Source organism: Triturus cristatus, chromosome 10 (assembly GCF_964204655.1).
Source record: "Triturus cristatus chromosome 10, aTriCri1.1, whole genome shotgun sequence".
NCBI lineage: Eukaryota > Metazoa > Chordata > Amphibia > Caudata > Salamandridae > Triturus > Triturus cristatus.
This window is the reverse complement of record NC_140593.1, coordinates 554354243-554366397: the sequence shown is the minus strand read 5'-3', so window position 1 is coordinate 554366397 and position 12155 is coordinate 554354243. Positions and strand designations below refer to the sequence as shown.

At 50.7% G+C, this 12155-nt stretch overlaps 1 protein-coding gene across 1 annotated transcript in view; it reads right to left on the bottom strand.

The window, feature by feature from the left end:
- LOC146789712 (tetratricopeptide repeat protein 21B-like) overlaps positions 1 to 12155 on the bottom strand; it is a 459544-nt gene that overhangs the window by 295763 nt on the left and 151626 nt on the right. The window lies entirely within an intron of this gene.

Below are 12155 nucleotides of genomic sequence, written 5' to 3'. Positions count from 1 at the left end.
ATTTCTGTATCTGGGACCGTTTGGACCCTGACAGTGCTCATGAAGATGTTTGTCGTATTATCTTGCATATACTATTAGGAATGAGCATCAATCTATGTGCTTGAGGGCATCAGATGTTGGGAAAAATAGATCAGTGTTAGAAGAGAAGAATAGTTATAACAGAAAAAATGAGAACTTTTCTATTTGATAGAGTAGGCTATGAGTATATAAGCAGTCCAGTTCTTTTGTGTTATACAATCTCCAGTTTCAATCTGTTCAAGGTATTACTGTTAGAAGTGCTCTCAACTCCCATCTTCGGGTGGTGATTTCTTTACAATGTTCAAATGTATTCAATTGCATTTGGATACAAGTTCTTGTATCTACCATACCTACTGTGATGGGACCACCCATAAAGCCAAGCACTTTTTAGGTTTGGTCTCAACGTCACAGCACAGTAGTGAATTATAACATGACGTGTATTTGTAAAGCGCACGTTCATCTAGAGGTCTCTTGGCGCTGAATAACAGATGTTCATTGTTACCCAACTCAATGGTACTTATTTTATCGACCTCAGATGGATGAAAGGCTGAGTGGACCCGCCGGGATTTGAACCTGTGACCATGAGGTCGAACACAGGCCCCTGCAATGGACGAATTAGTCCACTGAGCCACCAGACCCGAATTAAGCAGACAACTATTGTGGGTGAAAAGAAAAATTGTCATTTAATGTAACACCCCATCCTTTCACATATTTGGGCACTTCCCTCTACACTTGCCCTCCACTCCGTCTTGATTGCCTTATCCACTCGTCCCATACTCCTGCTTGCTGTGTGTGTGTAGCACACAACCCATCCAGGTTGGCATCCTGGTGCTGTATGGACAGAGAACGTGTTGGGGCTAGGTGAAGAGCCAGGCCTCCAGTTTCTTGTAGAATTCAAGAACTGAGAAGGCAGCTCTGATGTGCAGGGGCAGGTCGTTCCAAGCTTTAGGGGCAAGAGAGAAGGCATGAACGCTGGATCCGGTTCTGGATTATGCAGGGTGTGTGCAAGTAGGAGTCTGGCAGAGCGGAGGTGTCCGGTTGGTTTGTGGAAGTCTACGTGGTTGCTGATCTCCTACTCTCTCAGGGTTCTTGAGGTACTCCTCCTCCCCACCTCCTCTGGGGAGTGCAGATCAGGAGCTGCATAAGCCCAAGAGCATAGTTAAGAGGCAGGGCTGCCGAAGTAGCAGTCGGATTAGTTAAGAGATGAGTAAAAAAAGGATCTTTGTGTGCACTCAAGTTCATCTGTGCCCGTCTGTGTGTCTGGGTGTGTGCATGATCAAGAGTGTATTTCTGCAGGAGGAGCCTAGCGCCTGACCAAGATGGCCGCGTGAGCTTTGAGCTCCCGGGACCCACGCGCCCTCCGTCGATTATCCTGTCTTAAATCCTGTTTTATATGCACGGCATCTTGCAGATGACTCATTGCTGAGGCGATTGATGCTGCCCGGGATCGGATCGCCCACCGGGAACCGGAGTTGTGCACGGCGGAAGATTGAGGCCTATCTCCGAGGGATGCCAGGGGCTGGCGTTGGCAGGATGCCCGGCCTCTAATTGAACAACAGCGGCCTGGCGAGGTGTGAACTGGCGGACGGAGAACGCCGTACTTTCACTTTCACTTTCTCGCCCTTTGTTTGCCTTGGCCCGGGAGTGCCTTCTGATGCTTTACTATCCTCTGGACGCATTGCGCCCTACTCTGACTGGTTATTGCAGATCTGGCTTCTCCTGATCCCTCTGACTGAGAGAGGGTCGTCTCTTTGCACCGGATTGCTCGGTGCCAGACATGTCGGGTAAAGCAGAGGTGGATAGGCTGAAACCCAAGGCTACCAGGCGGGGAGCCTATACCCAATCCAATAATATGGATCGCTATGCCCAGCAGAAGGGATCGCCTGGCGGATCGGGCCAGTCGCTGGATGTACAGAAGGCTTCCTCATCCCCGACCTCGGAGCTCTCGTTGCAGGATGTCATGGGTGCGCTCGAGGGGATGCAGGCCTCGATTGGGAGACAGTTTGATGCCCTGGCGCATAAAGTGGATACTATCTTGGTGGATGTCAACCTGATCCGCGCGGATTTGGGCAAAACTAATGAGCGGGTTAAATCCCTTGATCTCAAGACCACAGGCCTCGCTGATGATGTCTCGGAACTTCAGACCGAAGTTCGTAAGCTGCGGGCCGAGAACGACCTCTCCGCCCGCCGGCTGGAGGACTTTGAGGGCCGGGCCAGGCACAACAACGTGCGCATTATTGGGGTCCCGGAATCCTCGGATGAGATCTCCGCAGATCTGCTCGTGGAGGACTTGGTGCTTAACCATCTGAAGCCTAAGGGCCATGGAAAGTTTTTTGCAGTCGAGCGGGATCACAGAGTTCCTGGCGGGAGGCCCAGGGCGGGAGCCCCTCCGAGACAGATTGTCGCCCGGCTCTTTCACTTCCGAGATCGGGACGCTATCCTGCAAGCATCGCGGGCGACGGGCCCGGTCCCTTTTCAGAACGCATCAGTGAGTTTCTATCCGGACTTCACCCAGCTGGTGCAAAAGCAAAGGCAGAGTTTCCTGGGGGTGAAGAGACGTCTTCGGGAGAGGGACCTGAAGTATGCTATGCTTTTCCCTGCCAAATTACGTGTGGTGTATGAGGACCGGACTTTCTTCTTTGAGTCGCCTGCTATGGCCGGAGACTGGTTGGACGCTCTGCCCCGACGACGGACTGGCGGGGATGCTGCCACAGACGTGGAGGGTGACCGGGATGGGCAGGGTTGATGCCTTTGGAGCCGGACTGACTTGCTTTGGTTCCGGACACTGACTTGAGCTGATTGCAGTAATACGGAGGGTTGCGGGAGGAAGATGGGAGCTCTTTCCTCCCTCAGGGTACTTTTTGTAGTTTTGTGTTATGGTGGGGCGACAGGCACACTGCAAGTTGGGGGGGCTTTGTAAGCTGCAGCAGGGGTGCAGGGTGGGGGGGGAGGGGGGGGGGGGGGAGTGTTGGGATTTTGGGGTTGTTGTTGGGGGGTTTGTTTTTGCAAGGCGTAGTAATGGTTGTCAGGGTTGTTCAATGGTGGCTCTTCGGGTGTGGGGTGGGCCTCTTTGTGTGTGGGGATGGGGGGTAGGGGCTTAAATATTATTAGCTGGAATGTTAATGGCTTGGGAGATCGTATTAAGCGGGGGATAGTCTTGCAGTTCTTGAAACGGTCTTTGCCGGATGTGGCCCTACTGCAGGAGACACACCTTATAGGTAATACTTGTTCTGCTCTTAATAGAAAAGGTTACAAATTCATCACTCACTCGGGATTCTCCTCAGGCTCCAGGGGTGTGGGCATCCTTGTTAGAGCTTCACTCCCTTTCGAGGTGGACTCCACCATTGTTGATGATAGGGGGAGGTTTGTGGCGGTGACGGGGAGGTGGGAGGGAAGAACGTTGGTTTTGGTTTCGGTTTATGTCCCTCCTGCCCTGCAGGCCTCCACGTTTGCAGATCTGGGTAGGGCCTTGCTGGACCTCCCGGAGGGTATGCTAATGGTGGGGGGAGACTTTAATGCTGTCGGCTCTGGGTTGCTGGATAGGTACCCGCCCAGGGACACCGGGGGGGCTCAGACGTGGCTTCCAGACTTTATAGATACACTCGGCTTGGTAGACTGCTGGAGGCTCCGGCACCCCACACAGAGCCAATATACCTTCCACTCCGGGGCGCATGGTAGTCTCTCTCGGATTACCTGCTCACTCTGGCTGCGCACGCCTCATTGGTATCTGAGGCTAGGCATATGGCGCGGGGCATATCTGATCATTCGCCAGTGTGGGTCCGGCTGGATGTCGGCCGCGAGGGAGGGGGCAGGGTTGCTCCTATTAACCCCTGGTACTTTCGTGATCCCAAGATGCGCAGTGCGCTGTTGAAGACAGTTGATCACTATTTTAAGGACAATCAGGGTTCCGTTGATTCGGCTGTGTCGTTGTGGGAAGCATTTAAGACCGTGTTGAGAGGGGAGGCCCTCTCCTTGGTAGTGGCCGCCAAGCGACGGAGAGATGGCGAGGTTATACAGGTTGAGGATGAGATCGCGGCTTTAGAGGTGGCCCTGGAGGGGGAGGTTACAGCGGCCTCACTGCATAATCTGAGCTTGAAGCAAGCGGAATATAGGGACCTGGTGGCGAATGCCGCCAAGACCCTCAGTAGGGAACAGCAGGGTCGCTTGTACGATGTTGGCGATAAGGCCGGGAAACTCCTAGCGTGGCTGGACAAAAAAGAACGTGTTAATAGAGTGGTGCCGGAGCTGACGAGAGAGGGGGGAGAGGTGGTTGTTGATCCCGAGGGTATAGTACAGTGTTTTTCGGATTATTTCCGTATGGTTTACGCCTCGGTTTCGGATAGGCCAACTGAGGATTCGCGTGACCTCCTGCGTGACATCGCTCTGCCCTGCCTTTCTGACGTAGATAGAGATGACCTCGATGGAGATATAACGGTTGATGAGGTGGCGGGTGCTATCCGCGCGCTGATCTCGGGCAAGGCCTCAGGCCCAAATGGTTTGCCGATTGACTTGTATAAGCTGTTCCCGGATAGGGTTGCCCCTCACCTGCGCGCCATGTTCGTGGAGGCGCGGGGGAGTGGGTCCCTTCCGTTGGACCAGCGACTGGCGACGATTGTTGTGATACATAAGGATGGTAAGCCCCGGGACAAGTGTGCCTCCTATCGGCCAATATCACTCCTTAATGCTGAGCCGAAAATTCTGGCTAAAATTCTGGCGGGCCGCTTGGTCAGGGTGCTGGGAGACTTGATCCACCCGGATCAATCGGGTTTTATCCCGCACCGTAACACTGCGTTAAACCTTAGGCGTCTTCATGGAGTGATTGCCAGGGCGAGCACGCTGCGAGAACCAGCTATTGTGGCGTCTCTTGATGCCACGATGGCTTTTGATACGGTGGAATGGGCATATCTGTGGGCTGTGCTTGCCAAGTTCGGCTTTGGCCCTGGTTTTGTGAGCTGGGTGAGGTTGCTTTATGAGGGTCCCCTTGCGAGTGTTGTGGTAAACGGGCGGGCGTCGACTCCGTTCCAGCTTGGGAGGGGCACCCGGCAGGGTTGCCCCCTGTCGCCTTTGTTGTTCGCCCTCGCCCTCGAGCCGCTGGCGGCGTGGATACGCTGGCACCCGGATATAAGTGGACTTAGATGGTCGCCCGATCAAGAGGACCGTATTTCGCTCTATGCCGATGACATCCTGTTATATCTCGCCTCGCCCAAGAACTCGCTTATAGTGGTTTGTGACGTTCTGACATCCTTTGGTAAGAACTCGGGTCTCGTCATCAATTGGAGTAAATCATATCTGTATGTTCTGAGCGGCGATGTTCCACCTGTCCCGCGAACTTGTTCGATCCAGATCCCCCAGCAGGGCTTCGTGTACCTGGGGATTTTTATCTCCACTGACTCCACTTTGCGGTATGAGAAGAACCTGCTCCCTCCCCTGGCGCGTTTGCGGCGGGATGTTGCGGGCTGGCGGAGGATGCCGCTCTCCCTCCTCGGGCGCGCCGCCTTGTTCAAAATGATGTCTCTTCCCCGGTTCCTCTACGCCTTGCAGAATACTCTTGATTGGGTACTGGCCAGTTACTTTCGGGAGGTCGAAAGCCTCCAACGATCATTGTTGTGGGATGGGCGGCCGCGCATAGCGATTGCTAAGTTGACGCTTCCGTGGTACGACAGGGGTATTGCGCTTCCGGACATTCAACGCTATTACTGGGCCACCCAGTTGAGCGCGATTAATCATGGATTCTATGGTCCGGCTCTAAGCCCCGGCTACGCCATGGACCGATGGTTGTTGCGCGGCGGTAATTATCACAGAGCGTTGTACTCGCGGTCGCTGGACTCGTCCCTCACAGGGCCCACTGGGGTGGCGGTGCGGGTGTGGAAGTTGGCGACTGACTCGCTGGGCTGGAAGGATAGGCTCACCCTTGCTACCCCGTTGTTTGACTCTGAAAAATTGGGGAAGCTTTGGCATACGAAAGGTTTTGAGAAATGGGACTTGATCGGTATCTCCAGGGTTGGAGATTTGCTGATTAAGGGGAGGGTGAAGTCCTTTGAAGAGCTGCAGAAGGAGTATGAGTTGGGGAAATCCGAGTTTTTCCGCTATGTTCAGGTGCGTCATGCCCTGTGGTCAGTCCTCGTAGAAGGAGAGAAGGTGCCTGAGTCCTCTCCATTGGAGGACCGGATCCTCGATGGCCATATGCCAGAGAGTACGGTCTCTCTTATCTATAAGAAATTGATTAATGTTCGGGCGGACCTGCTATTGGGGCTGCGGGACCAATGGACTAGGGACGGACTTGAGCTGGACGACGAGGACTGGCAGTCTGCGGTTTCCTCTCCTAAGGAGGTCGCGATCCCGTCGCGTCTGCGGCTGGTGCAGCTCAAAATACTCCACAGAGTCTATGTTACGGGGCCAAGGTTGGTTCATATGGGATTTTCTGAGGAGGGCTTATGTAGGAGGGGCTGTGGTATGGTGGGTACCTTCCTGCATATCATTTGGGAATGTGGCGTCATCATGGAATTTTGGAGGAGAGTCCATGCGGTAATGGGGGAGGTGACGGGCATTGTTATGCAGCCGGAGGCGCGGTGTTGTCTCCTGAATGTTTGGGGGCCTACTGATCACGATGAGGCACAGACCCAGTGGGTGACACTGGGTAAACATGGTGGCTAAGCGAGACATAGCGCGCCTGTGGGGCTCCGCGGGACCCCCTACGTTGGCTGCGTGGAAGGAAAACATGGACTGGAGTATGCTCAGGGAAAAGACGGTATATTGCGCTAGAGGGCACCCTCGGAAGTGGTATGCCATTTGGGGGCGGTGGAACCAATATAGGGGGGGGATATGTCTTGCCCCTGATCTGGATCCCCCCCGAGGAGCAGCTCTCTCCTTAGCATTCTTTCCAGCTCTGTACATATATTTGATTGTTAATTGACTTCTTGGGTCTCTGCTTTTCCCCTTTTCCCTCTTATCACAGCACTGTGACTGATAGACGAGGGGGGTCCGGTCTCCCCTGAGGGGCAATCACCAGTTGTACTCAGTGTTTTTCGCCTTGCTTGGGTTTGGTGTGCGTTTGTGTTTATTTAAAATAGAACCTTTTTGCTTCTCCTTTTATGCACTGTGGACGCTTCTTTGTACTGCCCTCTTGAAGCTGCCGAACCTCCGGGTTGTCGGCTGAATAGCTGTGTCCCTGTTTTTTGATGAATAAAGGTTTAAAAAAAAAAAAAAAAAAGAGTGCATTTCTGCTTGTTTGTGTGCATGCATGAATGTCTGTGTGCGGAGGTGAGGAGCAACTATTTTGACCAGTGCCCCAGCTGTGAAATGGTGGACCAGATACAATGGTGGTTATCCCTTCCAACACGCTGACCTGGGATACGACCAGCTGCCAACGTTTCAAAAGTGGTGTTTATGGTTATTCATGGCTGGAAATACAAAGCTAGCATTTCACAAACTGCTCTCTCAGGCCCAAACTGCAATAACTTTGCAGGTCATTGTCAAACTGAAATAGATAACAGTAAAGCTTTTATAAGGGCACTGAAAAAATGTTGTATGAAGGTGGACAACCAACCAACCAATTGCGCAAGTTGGATCTTGACCAATATCACACTTTGATAAAGAAGAGCAATAGAACAGGCTCAGTAGCATATGTTCTCACAGGATTGCTACACAAAGAACTGAAGCTGAAGTCAGCAGACCATATTTAAGATATTATCAACACCTCTCCGAACAAAGGTACTATTCCCGAAATTTTTAAAAAGGCACAAATCGTACCACTATTGGAAAAAGTCCCACTATACAAAGGCTGTGTGGAGTATTATAGGCCAAACTTCGAGAAGGTGCAATCTTTGAACACATTTCATTATCTGTCAAAGCTCAAAATGTATTTCATGCGACGCAAGCTGTGTGTCGTACTGGCTAAAGAGATGAAACTGTAGGAACAGCATCCTTAGACGAGATTTGATGTTGTACCCACCAAGACATCCCAGCCGCCTGATCCTTTTGAATATGTCGGCCACATTTGGTAGGTGTTAGACCTGTCAGCCCTTTGGCAGTTCCCTCCTCAGTTTATTATTTTTGTCCCTTGTCCCCTTCTCATTTTTTCTGTCTATCAAATTTTTTTTAGGTGCTAATGTAGAGGTTCTGGGCGCTTCTCCCTCACTACCTGAGGGAGAGGCGCAAGGTGCTCCTCTGAGGAAAACTAGGGAAGGGAGGTGAGATTCTAAAATGGTGGCACCAACTGTCACCTCAGCACCTGGACCATGACTGCCATGGGGGTTTCCGGAACTTTCTGGGCCCTTCTGGCAGGTCAGGCCCAAGGTGATAAATAGACAGGTGAGCGGCCATTTTAGAAGAGAGCTGAGTGGCCGGTTAGCCAGGAGTAAGGCACCTGAGTGGGGAGGTGGCTGCACTGGGTAGGGATTGACAGGTCTCAGGGTCTGCACAGTTCTCCCCGCCAGTGACATCACCCCCAACCTCTTGACCAGTCCCTGTGGCCACCAGTGACTTGGGGGCACGCGTTCCAGGGAGGCCCTAGGGAGAGTGAACCCCTGACCTCTTGGTTCACAGAGAGGGCCATTGCTGTAGGCTTACAGCCCTGTTATTGTCCGGAATTCCAGGATTGGCCTGGAGGTAGCCACTCTCTTCGATAAGCGAGAAGAGGTGGATGAGCTTGAGTCCCGAGAGCTTAGCTGACCTCCGCCCCCGTTCCTGTGAGGGGACCGGCATCCGTCAATTCACCACCTTCTTCCCCCCCCCCCCCCCTCCAGGAGACCCGTCCTGAAATACGGACCGCCACCCTTCCCCCCAGTTCGAGAGAGTACCTGGGGTCTTTCAGCAGGAGTCGCTGCGGCCGGAAGGCCAGGAGTGAGGAATTGGCCCGGGTGTGTGGAGCGGGTGAGCAGCGCATCTGGCGGCCTGAGGAGACCCATCTCCAGTAAGTGCGGGAGGGGAAGGCGGTGAGGCCGAGGTCCTCATCACGTGCGAGGGGCCTAGCGCCGCCCCGCAGTTGCCGGACGGAAGCAGAGGCCGCGCCCCCGTTAGACGCACTGATCCTGGCGTCGTGGGAGCGCCTCCTGGCAGTAGCGAAGGAGAGGCTGTCGCTCGTGAGGGGTGAGAGCTACGTCGTGTTCTCTTGTGGGAGGAGGCTGGAGGGTGTGCGCAGGCCCCAGCCCCCCTCTTTATTGAGTAGGGATTCCTTCTGCTTATTCAGCCTGCAAGCTTCGTTCCACAAAGTGAAGGGAACGCGCCTCCCAACAGCGGTGGACCATCCACGAGGAGGACCTCAAGAGTGACAGTAAGCGGGGCCCTTGCCGAGGGGAAGCCAGGGGCCCGTAGTAAATACAAGCATCTCGTCCCAATCAAGTTGAGGAGGGGGGATAACGGGGCGAGCCTTGCCAGGGAGGAAGCAAAGGGGGACTGCCATTTGGGGATAGTTTAGCTTAGTACTAGGGGATCCTAGAACCTGCCTGTCTGTAACAAAGTGGGCTGCTAGCAGTTTAGTGAGCCCAGCTGACAGGGGAGCCTCGTTTGGACCGGCGGGGATGAAATGAATTGCAAGTGTTCTTCAGAGCGCAAATCGTGAGGAGGTTGACAATCCCTCCAGAGCCCAGGCGCCGGGGTGGGGTTACCTAGAGGGTCTATAGATCTGCTGAGCTAAAATACCCCGAAGGGACAGTTATCCTGAAATGTAATGACATGGTTTATCGTGAAAAATGAGGAAATATGTTATCCTGAAATGTAATGACATGGTTTATCGTGAGACATGATGAAATATGTTATCCTGAAATGTAATGACATGGTTTATCGTGAGACCTGATGGAATGTGTTATCCTGAAAAGTAATGACATTGTCTATCTTGAAATATGAGGAAACGTGTTACCCTGAAGTGTAATGACATGGGTTATCTTGAATGGAGGGAGGCGTTCACCCTATGATGTGATGAAATGTTTCATTCTAAAAGTTTAAATTAAAAATCCAAGTTCGCAAAGGAAAGATAAAGATCTGGTAAAACTTAAACTTGACTGGTGTAGTGTTCTTTTTGAGTGGTGCTGCGCTGGATTGGAGCTAGGTAGGATGCAAGTATGATAGGCCAAGTAGAGATGTAAGCCTGTTGACCGTGAGCCAAGCTACCCCTAGGACATAGGTCCAACAGTAGGGAAGACAATCAGGTCCTAATAAACCTTTTAGAAGAGTTAGGTATTAAGGAAACCACTTTAACCTGGATTGAAAGATTCTTTAAGAACAAATCAACAATGGTAGACTTAAATTCCTGCTGATCAGAGCTGAGGTTATTGACTTGGAGTACCACTGGGTTCTATTCTGTCCACTGCTTTTTAATACATACGTTGCCCCTTTTGGAGGACTGAATATCTTCATATGGGTTATCGGTTTTAATGTACACAGACGATACCCAAATTAGTTTCAAAATTGACGAGGATCTTACAACCAGTGCAGATAACCTCCATAACTGCCTCCAAATAGTTGAGGGTGGATGTTTTGGAACCAACACAAACCTAATGGAGCAAGACACAGATGTTTGCTCGTTTCGAAGCGTCCCTAATACGGACACTTCCTTTTTGGCCAGAATCGATAGGAGAAAAACTCACCTTGCTTCAAAAGGTAAAAACTCCAGGTAACCGGTTTTGTTACATTTGTAATAACTGGTTTTGCACTGAAAAGGAGGGTAACACATTTTATAATTTCCAAGATGATCATGTTTCAGCATGCGCACATAGTGCCACCAGAACAGTCCCAATCTTTTTACAATATTGCAATAACTATTAAGTACACAATAAAATACCCTAAACCAGTTAACTTGACAAACGTAGTCACTTTCATGCTGTTATTGTCCATCTAGTTATCAAGTTTGATGAGCAACTTACTATGATTCACCAAGTACATGAGGTGGCAAGAAGTTGTACATACCAGGTACGCATCCTGAAAAACAGCCTATGTACTTTCATAGTGCCACAGATAATTCAAATTGTGAATGCGTTTATATAATCAAGAGTTGATTACTGTAAACCCATTTATCTTGGCCTTCCTGCCAAAACGCAACGGAACTACAGCTTGTGCAAAATGCAACAGCAAGACTAATTTTCAAGTGTGATTTTATCTCATCTTGATTAGTCAAATTCTATTGGCTGACAATTAAGCAAACTTATTTTTAAGTCACTTTCCTAAGTCCATACATTTTTCAATAACAGCTTTCAAAACCCTTTGTTAAGGAATCCCATGATGTATAAACCAAACCATAACCTTAGATCTGAAAAAGCATTTTTGACTCATGCACCCAGATTTCATTGTACCACTATGGGCGGTAACACGTTTAAAGCTGCAGCATCCAAGCTGTGAAACAGCCTACCAATAAATTTACAAGATGAATCTCCCCTTACAGTATTTAGGAAACATATGAAAACATGGCTATTTCCAACATTTAATTTGTTGTTTTATACCTTTCCCCGTTCAATTACTATTATTTCCCACATGTCGGTGAGTGTCTAGATAACTTAGGGTGACTGTCATGCTACATAAATACAAAAAATACAAAATAAAATGCTGGCCCAGGCAACATGGTGGAAGTCTCTGCTAACATGAAGGCCTGGCCCACTGGTGGTTATCCCTGGTAAAATGCTGGCCCTGCCACAGTGATGGTAATCTCTTACAACATGCTGATCCCTGACTCAATGATGGTAATCCCTGGCAACATGCTCACTGGGTGGGTCTGTGTAATTCTGAATCAGTGCACAGCTGTTATTCACGGCAATCTGGTAGCCCTCACACAATGGCTGTATTCCCTGCAACATGCCGGCACTGCCATAATGTTGATATTCACTAAAAACAGGCAGGCACTGGCACAATTTTGGAAATTCCTGGCAACATTTTGGTCCTGGAACAATGGTGACAATCCCTCCAACATTCTGACTTTGGCACAATTGTAGTAATTTCTGGTAAAATGTTGGCCATGAAACAATGATGATACTCCCTGGCAACATGCTGGGCTGGCAAATTGATGATAATCCATGTCAATACATCGTATGGCACAGGTGGTAATCCCCGACATCATGCTCCCAGTGACACATTTGTGGCAATTCCTTTTTTAACTGCTGCCTTTTGGACAATGATGGTAATCTCGCATCATGGTGGCCCTGGCACAGTGA